The sequence below is a fragment of the Metopolophium dirhodum genome, chromosome 4 (genome assembly GCF_019925205.1).
Source record: "Metopolophium dirhodum isolate CAU chromosome 4, ASM1992520v1, whole genome shotgun sequence".
Lineage (NCBI taxonomy): Eukaryota > Metazoa > Arthropoda > Insecta > Hemiptera > Aphididae > Metopolophium > Metopolophium dirhodum.
The window spans coordinates 23,452,549-23,465,486 of record NC_083563.1 but is presented as its reverse complement, the minus strand read 5'-3'; the positions used below and the strand labels follow the sequence as shown (position 1 = coordinate 23,465,486).

Below are 12,938 nucleotides of genomic sequence, written 5' to 3'. Positions count from 1 at the left end.
TATATTGTATATTTATATATATGAGATAGTAAATTTGATTTATTTGTAGTAATTTTATTATGCATTATAATATGTTAAAAACTCAAAACTCATTCAAATAGGAAGCTATTGCCAGAAGTTAAACTAATATATACATAGACAACGCTATTTAAATATTATATTAAGTTACATCATATACCATACTTAATCAATGGTTAAACAGCTGTCACTTTCGATGCACTTTATACTATATATCGTCTTACAAGTTTCACTTTATTATTATTCAAACTGTTAATACAAATTCCTATTTTTTAGTTTATGATTTGTTATTCTTATAATAGTAATGGCTAATGACTAATTCCTATAAGAATGTATGTGATTCGTGTTTCCATATTGTGAAGAACACGTCTCGACAAAATTAAAATTATTATTATTATATAACTTTTTAGTCATATCAATCTAATACTGTATTATTTTTAGGCTTCGTTTATATTTTAATAGTTAAGCAAATACTATTTTAATATAATATTATTATTTATCATTATAATATCTACATTATTTTATTTACTGAACTCATAAGCTTATACTCATATACTCATATACTCATAATTGTTTTTTATTGTGTAAAGTTTATATTGTTATAGCGTAAATACTTAATACATTATAAAGTATCTATAATATCATTTTTTGTTATTATTAAAATTGGGCTAATTAATTGTAATAGTTGTATTTTAACTAACGCAGATGTGCTAGAAACAATTGCATACTTGCATCTTTAATTTTGAATCACAAAAAAGACGAGGAGAAACAAGTTTGGTTAATTTAAAAATATAAAACCCGATAATATTATGTTTCATAATATATTTCTACAGATATAGTTCCAGTTTGATTTTGCATATTATTTTTATTGGCTTAATATATTTTATTTTTTACAGTAGGTAATCGTTTCTTTTGTAAATAATTAAAAAAAACTTACAATTTTTTATTTTAGAAAGTTTGAAAACGAAATCTTTAAGGTAAAAACATATCAACTTTAACTGCTGTAGTTCTAATGATGGATTTTACCAATATAATTTATATTTAATTTGTTAATAAAAAGAAGTGCTTCTTTATTAAGTTTTTATTTATGTAATGTATAAAAAAAATGATTAGGTATATCAATCTATTTAAAGAAAATGAAATATTCAAGCAAAATAAAGACATCAATTCGAATCATTAATTAAATACTTTAGTGTAAATTTCTTGTTTATGTATAAGGATATAATTATTTGGTACTTTTTTTTAGATCCATTAGGTATTTATAGAGAATAATCTGCCCTAGTTATATGACATTTATACTTTAACGAGCTTCTATTTTACTGATTGTTTACTAAAATCTCTGACTTACAAAATATCATACATAATATTGTATATAAATTGTAAGATTGATATTATATCATTATGTGTTAGGTGTTGATGTTTAAATATAGTATAATAAAGTTTATACTATATTACATATTATTTATATATAATGTACGGGGTGTAGTAGGAAGACTTGACAAAAAAAAAAAATTGATGCTACTTGAACATATAACAAAAATTGTGAAAATTATATATGGTTAATAAATAATTTAAGAAATATATTAATGTCAGGAATAATATTTTGAGAAAAATTATTACGTTCTAAATTAATTTACTCAAACAAAATATTAATATTTACAAAAATTCCAAAAACTAAACTACTTGAGTTGGATAAATGTTTTTACCATAGAAATTGTTGTTATAATCAGATTTACAAATTGGCTATTTTGAATTTTTCTAAATAAATTTAAATCAAATTTAAAATTTTTAATAATATAAAAAAAAAATAAAAATATTGATTAGAACAAAAGTTATTTCATCTGTCATGTCTTCCTGCTCACTCTGTATATAGTATGGTATGGTTTATACTGAATTTTAAATTAATATGTATTAACTAATAATACATTATTAAAACAAGTGAGTAATAATTACTTCAAGTGTATGTCATTATAATCGCTTAAACGACTGACCAGAAAAACGAGCTTCGATAAAATAAAATAATTCTTAAAATGTTGAACGTTACTTTTAACTTTCCAAGATCCACAATAATTTTAATTTTATCATAATTTTGATTAGTATTGACAAAAAATCGAGATCGGGGCTCATCGATCTAATGGGATTAACTTAGAAGCAGTGGCAATAAACGTAATATTCATCAGAAACCTTGCCACATATACCAAAGTTCAATCAACCCAATGTCGTCTGGTAGACTCTATAGTATTGTGTCAATGGACAATGATGCAAAATGAAAGAAAAAAAATGTAATCAATTCTATTATGACAAAAATTATTTTTATAATATATATATATACACATACACACACGTCCCGAGGCATCTTCCACGTGTATAGCAGCCATTAGCGGGTACAATGCACACAATACGTATTGGGCAATTATTGTGAGATTGGACGTATCGTATAATATAACTGTTTTGGGATGAACATTATATTATGAATCGCGAGCAATTATAACTGTTGCATTTCCATTTCAACAACCCCGCGGCATCGCACGACGAAATACGACTGAGTCAGTCCCTATAATAGAGACGTGTCTTGTGCAGACGATTGATGTATAGGGTTATCGAATTGTTACCGCCGTCGTTGTAGTTTCTATAGTTTGTTTGTTTTGATATGTTTTTCTCGTTGCGTAAATAGCATACATAATACGTCTTGTTATAATAATTATGTCTAATTATTTAGATAGGTAGTTATCGGATGGTCAGTATCCGCGTGGGATTATATCCGACGAGGCGTGATAAAAAATGTACGAACTGTATGCGAAAATATTATATCCTACGATCGTATCGCCAATACACTTCGCTATACTACAATATACTAGCTCTAAAGACTAAAACGATTTCGGACTGTAAGTTAACGATCACTGAACCAGTTCATTATTAATGTAATGGTTCGAAAAACGAAAAGCGATTTCACACAATGTTAAAAATAAATTAAAATGCATATAATACAAAAAGTATTTCACAATTATTTAGATATCATATTATTTTTATATCAATAGGTATACAAAAATAGTAAATACTTCACAAATACATTGTCGAAAATTAAAAATTTAACTTTTACAATAAAAAATTACGTGTATTTTTGAGTTATTACACCATTATATGGGTCCTATAAATTTATTTTTTCGGATAGCCACATAATTTCAGTGTACTAACCACTTTCGATTATTTATTTGCAATACTATTTTCTTTCCAAGATATATTCATACCTACTAGCTCATAGGCGTACTTACGGTGGGGGGGGAGGGGGTCATGGGGTCAACCCCCCCGTTATTGAAAATTCCTGAGAACACCACTGTACTAGCTAGTGGCTATACTCATATTCTCCTGCAACGTTTCAATGTTGTCACTCATTCTTATCATAAAATCCTCAATTCGCCGGTTAATTTTCAAATTGCCGCACCTTATATTTTCCATCTAATCAGCAAACTATTGAATTTTAAAAAAAAACTTGTCTCTTCGCACTAGTTAACAGACCTTTCCCTGCAGATCTTCTCATCTGTTACATATGTTCTCATGTATCTCTGATTCTATTCTTCTCTCAACATCAAACTTTTCAAATTCACCGTTCAATGCTTCATATAGTTTATTTTTATATCTTTTTTAAATTTGTATTAATAATATATTTATATTAACCTATATGTTGTATTGAATATTGTTTATTCTGAAAAAAATTATTTGTTGATTGGGAATATGAACTAAATGAACCAATAAGGTAATACAAAAATAAAACAAGTATATATATATATATCATATATTGTACTTATATTTTGCAGTTATGTAGTATAAATACCAAGAGAACAATAAAATAAAAGACGTACGAAAAATTGAAACAATTAATGTCATAATATAGGTGCTTTATATTATATAGACACCTCGCATTATGTTTAAATAATTTGCAAAAAAACGAGTTTAGAAAGCGGTTAGAAGTGAACGCATGCTCACTGTAAAAAAGCAATAGGATTATTTTATGTATTGGCAAATAAAAACAAAATTCAATCATGTAAACCAATTATTTTGTTAAAGTGCTTACTATTGAAATAATTACAACGTTTTATCTGAGTAATTTGTACAACATTAATTAATAAGTAGAGAAGTGTTGAAATATAATGAATGTGCTATTAGACTCTGTAGGACGCAGGTGTGAATAAACAATATTAAGGTAAACGATATTGTAGACTATAGACATAAATGGTATAATAATAGTGTAAACGAAATGGAGGTTTGAATATACAGTAAACTCAGACGAATTCAGATATTTATAATGAGAGTACCTACGTTTAGAGATTAGTCTGACAAATACAATAGCGTTTTGCCATTACAACGTCTTAACATACTATAACAGTAAGGAAAAAACAGTCGGACAGTCGATAATCATAAAAATAAACGATATACATGGCAATATAATATAATCTCACACTAATCTCGGACGTACAGAAACAATTTCGAGAAATCGCAAAAACTATTATAATACGCCTATTATATTATATCGGTGTTGTTTGTATACATTATAATGGGTTTTGCATATTTTGTTTTCTTCGCGCGCGATGTGTTAGATATTATTACAATATATGAACCTGTCAAAAAATTACATCACATATTATGTTATGCCGATATACGATATATGTTTTTCATTTTTTCCGACCATCGGACCATCGGACCATTCATTATAATATTGTACATTTGGGCGGGAGTATAATGAACTGTACGGAATTTGTCACCTTCGCCATTGGCGCTCGCATATAACATTCGACAAGCTGTTATATATTTTCTTTTTTTTTTTCGTTCACGTGCCTAGAGGGGAACACAATGGCGTGGTTTTTTTCTCTATTATGTTCGTACCGTATACTGCAAGCTATAGTTTAGATTTTCATTCAACGCGAACTATATCATAATGTGCAGGCTTTAAAAACGGATTATTCCGGTTGCATTTGATCGTCATCGTACATACCTGCCCGTGGATGTATTATACCTAGGTAACTATAATAATATCTCTTAATACCTACACATTGTGTAGGCTATAGGATTTTGTTTCTCGTGTAATATACAAACGTATACCGCAGTTCTCTCTTGTTATATTACCGCGTTTATATTGTATATTATACACCTATACCAGATGCATATTGTACCTAATAATATGGAGGTACATTGAACTTGAGACCTGCGGTGGTGGCGTCATTATAACGGGGGGGGGGGGGGGACTCGTGGGTTATAATATATTTATCTATTCTGCGGTTATACCTTTATATCGTTATATACGCGTGTCGCGTACATACATATTTGTCATGGTATATAATATATAGTGTTGTACATTATATATGTATCCACAACCGTATCACTTTTACAGCAAGTCGGTATTTCGATCATCTATATTATATATTATATTTATTGTTTGACTCTGTAAAATATGAATTCAATTCCCGGGGCACCAGAGAGTCGGCTAATGAAAACAAATTAATGCATTATCTACGTGGGCCCGCGACTGGATAAATTTGTCCGGCAATTAATGCCGAAATGACATCGCTATAGGTGCCGCCGATACGTCACCATCTATGTATCTACCTATGATTGAAAAAAAAAATTAACGTCCGCGAACACGGCGTAGACAATATACAAGTGTACGGCAACAACAATGACGCGAATAAGAGACGTCCGTAAAAAAGTCGTTATAGATATACGTTATACGCGTTTAATGCCGGAACGCGTATAATATTAGCACTGAGATTAGGTAGGTATACATACATAACATGTATAATTATTATTATGCGGACAAAAGTCTTACTACTCCCACGGTGGTAAACGCGTTGCCCGGAGCGAGCGTTGGAAGTCTGTGCGCGCGGAGACGTGTTTGCCATTTGTGTATTATTTATATTATTATATTACGTTATTATGTACGTGTCGTAGGTATACATACCTATATTGTATAATAAATGTGATGATTATATTTGCGGGACAACAGACGCAATTAAACGAAAGCACGCGTGTAGCGGTAGTACCGTAGCGCTCAATTATAATTGATGTTTTGCCACGCGAATATCATAGCGGATACGTACAATACGGCAGTTATATACGGAACGATTTTCGATTTTGATCGTCGATTTGTCGGCGTAGGGTGGTGCGTATAGTAAATGGAAGTCGATCGTAACTGGAAAACTAATTTCATTACAATGCGTCGACACAATATTATAATAATAACATGATGTATAATAATATATACAAGATGGCAGTATATACTTAGGCATAATATTGGCCAGGTGTACGGCTGTTCTCCACATTACGCATTAATAATTAGATAGGTACTATATGTTTTCATACGCACAGATACAGCTTATACGTAGTCAATAAACAAAGTAGGTAGGTACAACCTATACTACGGCTAGACCATATAATCGCGTAGAAAAAATAACCGAATCAAACGGTTGGCAGATATTATATGTATTTTATTATATTAAATAGGTACCTGTCTATGCTCTTGAAAACAGTAATCGTGATTGTCTCAGAAACGAATACATTAAAATGTTTAACTGCCCATCGGTAAGTAATTTTTTTGTGTTTCCATTCGTCATAACGATTTGACAATATATCATTATATGAAACCAATAATATGATGTATTAATATATGTAATATAATAACAAAGACAATGTATGACTTTAGAAATCTTATTATTTATTGGTGCATACTATAATATACATTATACGTAGCCTAAATCACTGCCGAGTGTTCAAGAAGTTTAATCGTTTTCTAGTCGTGAAAAAAAAACATTATGCTGTTGGGTGTGGAGGTGTTAGAGATGAGATGCATTAAAATGGGCGACACTATATTATATATTATGTAAATATGTAGTGTATAGGTGTGAAGTATTATAACTAACTAAATGTTTATACAGGGTGGTTCTTTTATCGTAAACAAGGTAATATAATAATTGAACTTTCCGTATTTTTTTTAAAACACAAGTTGCGTACTTTTTACATTTTTCTATAATGTCAATTTTATAATATTCAGTTTTGTTCTTAAATAATTTGTTTTGATTTCTTGAATTTTCTATATTATTTTCTGATCGCGTTAAATGGATCACCCTGTGTGTACACTACAATGTATATTATAATGTGACGTGCACTTATTGCCTATTATTATAACAAATGTAAAAATTCCAGTGACATAACTCCAGTCTCCAGGTAACGCATTGTTGTCTGTTGGTAACTGTAAAATTGTTAAAATAGTAACGTGCCTTTTTTTTCTCTCTCTTATACTGATTGGATGGGTAAGTCAAACGCGTATATACTGTGCATGCTATACCAAATCCACATAGGTAAGCCACGCTGTCACACCTATTCTTATTTCTTAGCGAGGGATTTTATTTCGTTTATTATTTTATTTTATATTCACGCGGAACCTTTCTCTCGTGGGCCAGACTGTTTATCGTGTAATCATCATAAAACGCATACTCGCGCCTGCGCATTCGTAATATCTGTGTGGTTTTGCTGACGGTACCTGCATCATACTATAATATGTGTTGGAGTCGGTCTTGTGTAGGTATTTCTCCGTTCGTATTTGCATTTCGTTCGTGTGCAATATTATTTTAAAACAATATACCTATTCGGATATTCGTAATAATTAAAGTAAAAATATTATAACGCTACGGGATACACAGTTTGTATAAAGATAACAAGTCAATATAATAATACATTTATTCACTGTGCATTTATTGTGACATAATTTACATTTTAGTTCCACGTAAGATCTGACAGTCCAATATGTTTTAATATAAAAGACTATTTTAATTAAATGTATTATTATTAAGTACAGGCGTTTGTATGGAGAAGTCGATACTCGATACTAACAATAAAAATAATAATATTATGAAACTTTTATTCTGCTAGAAAGAGGAGAATTCATGTTTCAATATTTTTTTTAATTATAGATTGTATTATATTGTTTTTAAATAATTTACAATTATTATTAATGTATCTATCTTCAAAATCAAAACGATATTAATTGTTCGTAATAGTGAACCTAATACATTCTTCATCCAAATCTTAGTACATAACAATATTTTTCTTAATTTGATTATATAACTTTCTACAGTCTGTAATACTTGGGATAAAACAATATTTATTCAAAACTAATTATTAAAATATGTAAATTAAATATTTATGTTATTTAAACAATTTATTATTACGTAAATAATATATTTTATATTTATAATTTAAATAATATAATAATATTTGTGTCATTATTAATTAAATAAGTTCAGTTAAGGTATCAACACTTTTTAATGGTTAATGAAATGTAATAATATTTTCAATGAACTAAATATTATTAATGTGAATACAATAATTACTATGAATAATACATTTTCCACGAAATCGTCCTTGTCCTTCGTCTCCTTATGGATGACTTTTACACAACTATACGTACGGGATATAAAAGCAAGTATTTAAACTTCAACTTCTGTTACTTTTATATTTTCCAATGAATAATAATTAATCATTAAAATTGTATTAAGGTGTCGAGCTTCTCGAAAATAAATTATTATTTTAATGTTATAATCTTGCCATCATGAATCTCGTGCATCATGCCTTTGTATATATGAATCATTCAAATTTCATATTTCATTATTATAATATACCTATGTGATTATTATAGATATAGGCTTATTTCGTTTTATGGCATTAAGTGTAAAAAAACTTTACATAACAGCGCTGATGTATTAGTCAGTTTGGTATATTTTGATGTAATATTGAACTGTGTATGTTTAAGATATTTCTATGAAAATAATAAGCACAAAAACAAACAATAATATATTAGATAACTTAGCCAACAGGACCAATGTGTTTAATGACAACGCATCAGTAGTTATATGACAATGTGCATAACTTCAAATAAAAGGATTCATGACTTAGCATTTTTGAAATATATTTTAAATAAACACTTCTGGTATAGTGTACAATGTTCGTTGTTATGATACAATATTTAAATTTATGAATACCTTATACTGTAATAAAAATTGACATTCACAATGTATTACAAAGGTATACAAAAAAAAAACATTTTAAATATATTTAAACCTTTAAAATATTCGTGGATATATTTCTTAATAGTATTATCATTAATCATTAAAATCAAATAATGAGTATTTTCGTTTGTATAAAAATATATATATTAAAATTAAAATCATATGCATGGTAAAATAAAAATCTCTATTTGAGAATAAATAAATAGAAAGATAGATGTTTATTAATATTTCAAAAAATGTACAATTTAAATTAACAATATAAATGGTTTGTCTCCAAAGACTTCCAAATGATAAATTCTTATGTCAAGGGCCAAAAAATAAATAGAAAATTGTTCATGGGCCACAATTTGAATGTACCTTATTTTATTTTAAACAAAAATGTATAATCATATCAAATTTAGTTTATTTAAGTGCATGGCTGTTAAGTTTATTAATTTAACAAGATATTTAGATATCAAATAAATAAGTACAAATAAACAACGTTTTAATCCACAGATCCCAGTCCATACTTTCTTAGTTCCTAATTTCCAGTACTGGATCTACAAATTATGTAACCCGAGGCACAACTTAATATAAGCACCCCTATGCTATATGCTTTATGAGTTTAAAATTTAAAATTTGCACCCCTCTATGGTTTCAATGGTTTAGGAGAACGTTTTTAATTAGCCTGCAGATTTCTACATTTGAAATTTTGATTATATATACATAACTAGGGTTAGAAAGTTGAAGTCATATAAAAAAGATGCAAATATAACCTAATTTTTATTAAAAATGTCCTAAAAAAAATTTTAAAGACATCAAAGTACCAAACATAAACGAAAAAAATCAGGACATTTTTTAAATGACTGGAAATTGATTAAATTACAAAAACTGACCTTAAAATTTCGATAGATGCAAAACAAAAGTGAGTTATTTAAAATGTCTACCTATGTACTTTAAGCACATTTTCTTAGCTGGAAAGAGCATTGTCCAAGTCTCCAAGATGTTAAAAAAAATTGGTAAAAAAGTCATAAACTTCTGAGCCCTATATAAAACATTATATTACTATAATTACACATATATTATCTTGCGTTCCAATTATTGAATAGATTTGTATGATTTGTAAATACTATTCAGTTAGAAACAACAATAAAATTATATTATTCAAATGACATCCAAAACAAGTTAAATAAACCACTGAATTAGAACTTTGGGTTTAACATTTATTATGAAAGTTATTATATTAAATTCAAATATATATTTTAATCCAACCAATATTTTTTTAAATTTTTATAAAAATATGTCATCTATTGTTTAAAAAAATACAGGGTAGGTAAAAAGTTCAAAAGTGCAAAATGAAACTAAAAATAATTTTATAAAAAACAGAGCTTTATATGATTCGCAATAGTAGCTGAATTTTGGACTGAATCTTAAATGAAAATATTTCAAATAAATAGTGAATATTTTATGAAAATACAAAGGTATTCAAATAAATTAACTTTGTTTTATATAGAACAAATTCTGTTTTGTGAATTACAGGTTCGGTTAATTAGGTTGGGTACCCACAAATTATAATACCCATTTATAAGACTTCAAATTGCATAATATATTTTAAAACAGCTGAAACAATTTACTAAAAAGTAACTTCAACTTTAATGATAGACGTTAAGTTTTTAGTATTTTTCAATTTCTTTTTTAACTTACAAATATTGTTTTTACATCAATAAATTCAATCTGTGTCAAATTTTAAAACAATGAAAATCATTTTATTATTTTTATAAAAATATTAGCAGTATAAACTTTAACTCTCGAAGAAAAATGTGTTTTGCATTCAATATTCATGAAATATTATGTATTGTATATACAAATTAAAAATGCATACGGACAATACAAACATTTAAGACGGCGTATGACTTATGCATTATTCATGCATTACCCAGTAGTACCCTTGATTTGTTTCAGCAAACAGTTTTTCTTTATGTTATATCAATTGGTTTTTTCATTAAAAATATTGACTGGAAATTATATACCTATACCTTCCCAGGAAATTAGAAAGCCACAAACTAAATACACAAACTACCACAAGTTTTTGTTTTGACAATATATTACTATACTTCAAAAATATATCCAAGTTGTTGGTAATATATTATAATTTCATGATATTATACTGTTATCGGCTAATACTGGATAGTCGTGCACTTGTGTAGTCTTAACATTTGTATCCAAGCAAGTCGTGTTACTATATAATAATATGATGGGCTCAGAGAACGATAAACGTCTCGAATGCCAATATGATTAATCAGTACAACTTGGGTAAAACAAAATAGCAAAAATTAAATCATAAACATTTGACAATAAACTCACTGTAAGTAATTCGCAGCACATGTGGTAATCTGCGACGAAGCCGATGACCGGTGCTATATACAATAGGTGTTGGAGTTTAAAAAAAAAAAAAATCAAAAAACCAAAAAAAAAAAACAAATAACTATATAAGTGTAATAACAATAATAGTAAACCGGCAGCGGTCAATCACTATAATACAGGTGTCCACGTGCGAAAAGTCCGTTACGGCAGTAGATCTACGCGGTTGATCACTATACACGTCGAGCACGCAACGGTGACTGAACGGTCTCTGTGCAGACGACGGCAGATCGACGGAAAGTGAAACTTTGCACAGCCGCCGCACCCCTCCACCGGCCGTGTATGGCTATTTATATTATTATGTCTTATTCATTTTTATACGCCAATACGTTGTAATGTGTTGTTACGTTATTGTCACTGTAGAGTATATAGGCAGTCGTGTTATAGGTAATATATAATATATAGAAATCCGCACTTGACACGTAAAAACACAGAATTAAAATAACATAATACAACGCTGCGGTGTCAATGCGTGTCATATTATATATTAGGTACCGATACAGTATGTTATATATCTGTGATCCGTCCAAAACACTCGTTTATGAGCAAATATTAATATATTAAATGACAAGTGCCGCGGGCTAAACGTTTCGGGGACAAATAGTGTTACGTGACACTACACACACATAATAACTACTATACACCAGGCATCTATGGGCTATTTCGCACCCTACTTCGGGGTGCAGTGCGATGTCGAATTTGGATTTTCGATGAGGTCCATTTTCAAATTTCTCAGTGATTTACACAATACGATCGTGAAGAATAACTAAGTACACCGAACATTTGCAAAAAATGTCACGTAAACTTTACAATCAACGCGCATGCTCTCCTGTCCAAGACAAGCATAATATGCGCGATGCGAGTGCCGAACATTGCGACCGCGCTCTTCGCATTCCGTCCGGTCTTTTCGCATAAATTATTCTTTGAAATAATTCCTAGATAATATTGAATTATCTATACAATATTATTTATATTTTGTATATAGATTGTTAAGTACCTATATGTAATCACACATTTTTAAATATTTAAATATAATATAGGCGATGAGTAAATTAATAACCACAGCTGTTGATCTTTTTTCTAATAAATAAAAAAATAATGGTTAAAAATAATAAAATAAATCTTCGAACAAAACATTTATATTAATATATAATCCCATTAATGTTTGACAGTCTTTGAAGTAAAAACAAATGATATATGTGAAATAATTTTAATCTTTACGATTTAGTCTGTGTATGATGCACTAATTACTAATTGTTATTCTTATTACTTTATTTATAGTTAAAAAACTAAATATAATATATAAAACAAGTAAAATTTCACCTAATAGCGTAATATCCACAAAAGGTAAATATCTAGAGTTATCTTACCTACCTAATAAGACGAACGACAATATAGCTAAGAATCGAGTTAAGTAACATTATAAAATGCAGTTTATATCTAATTAACATAGTATACCTAAAC

At 28.5% G+C, this 12,938-nt stretch overlaps 1 protein-coding gene across 1 annotated transcript in view; it reads right to left on the bottom strand.

Annotated features, from left to right (window-relative positions):
- The window catches only part of LOC132943416 (uncharacterized), a 55,880-nt gene extending 44,182 nt beyond the window's left edge, over positions 1–11,698 (bottom strand). The window contains exon 1 of the mRNA XM_061012401.1: positions 11,418–11,698. The gene's annotated coding sequence lies outside the window, so the exon portion shown is untranslated. The remainder of the gene's footprint in view (positions 1–11,417) is intronic.
- Positions 11,699–12,938: the final 1,240 nt, after the last annotated feature.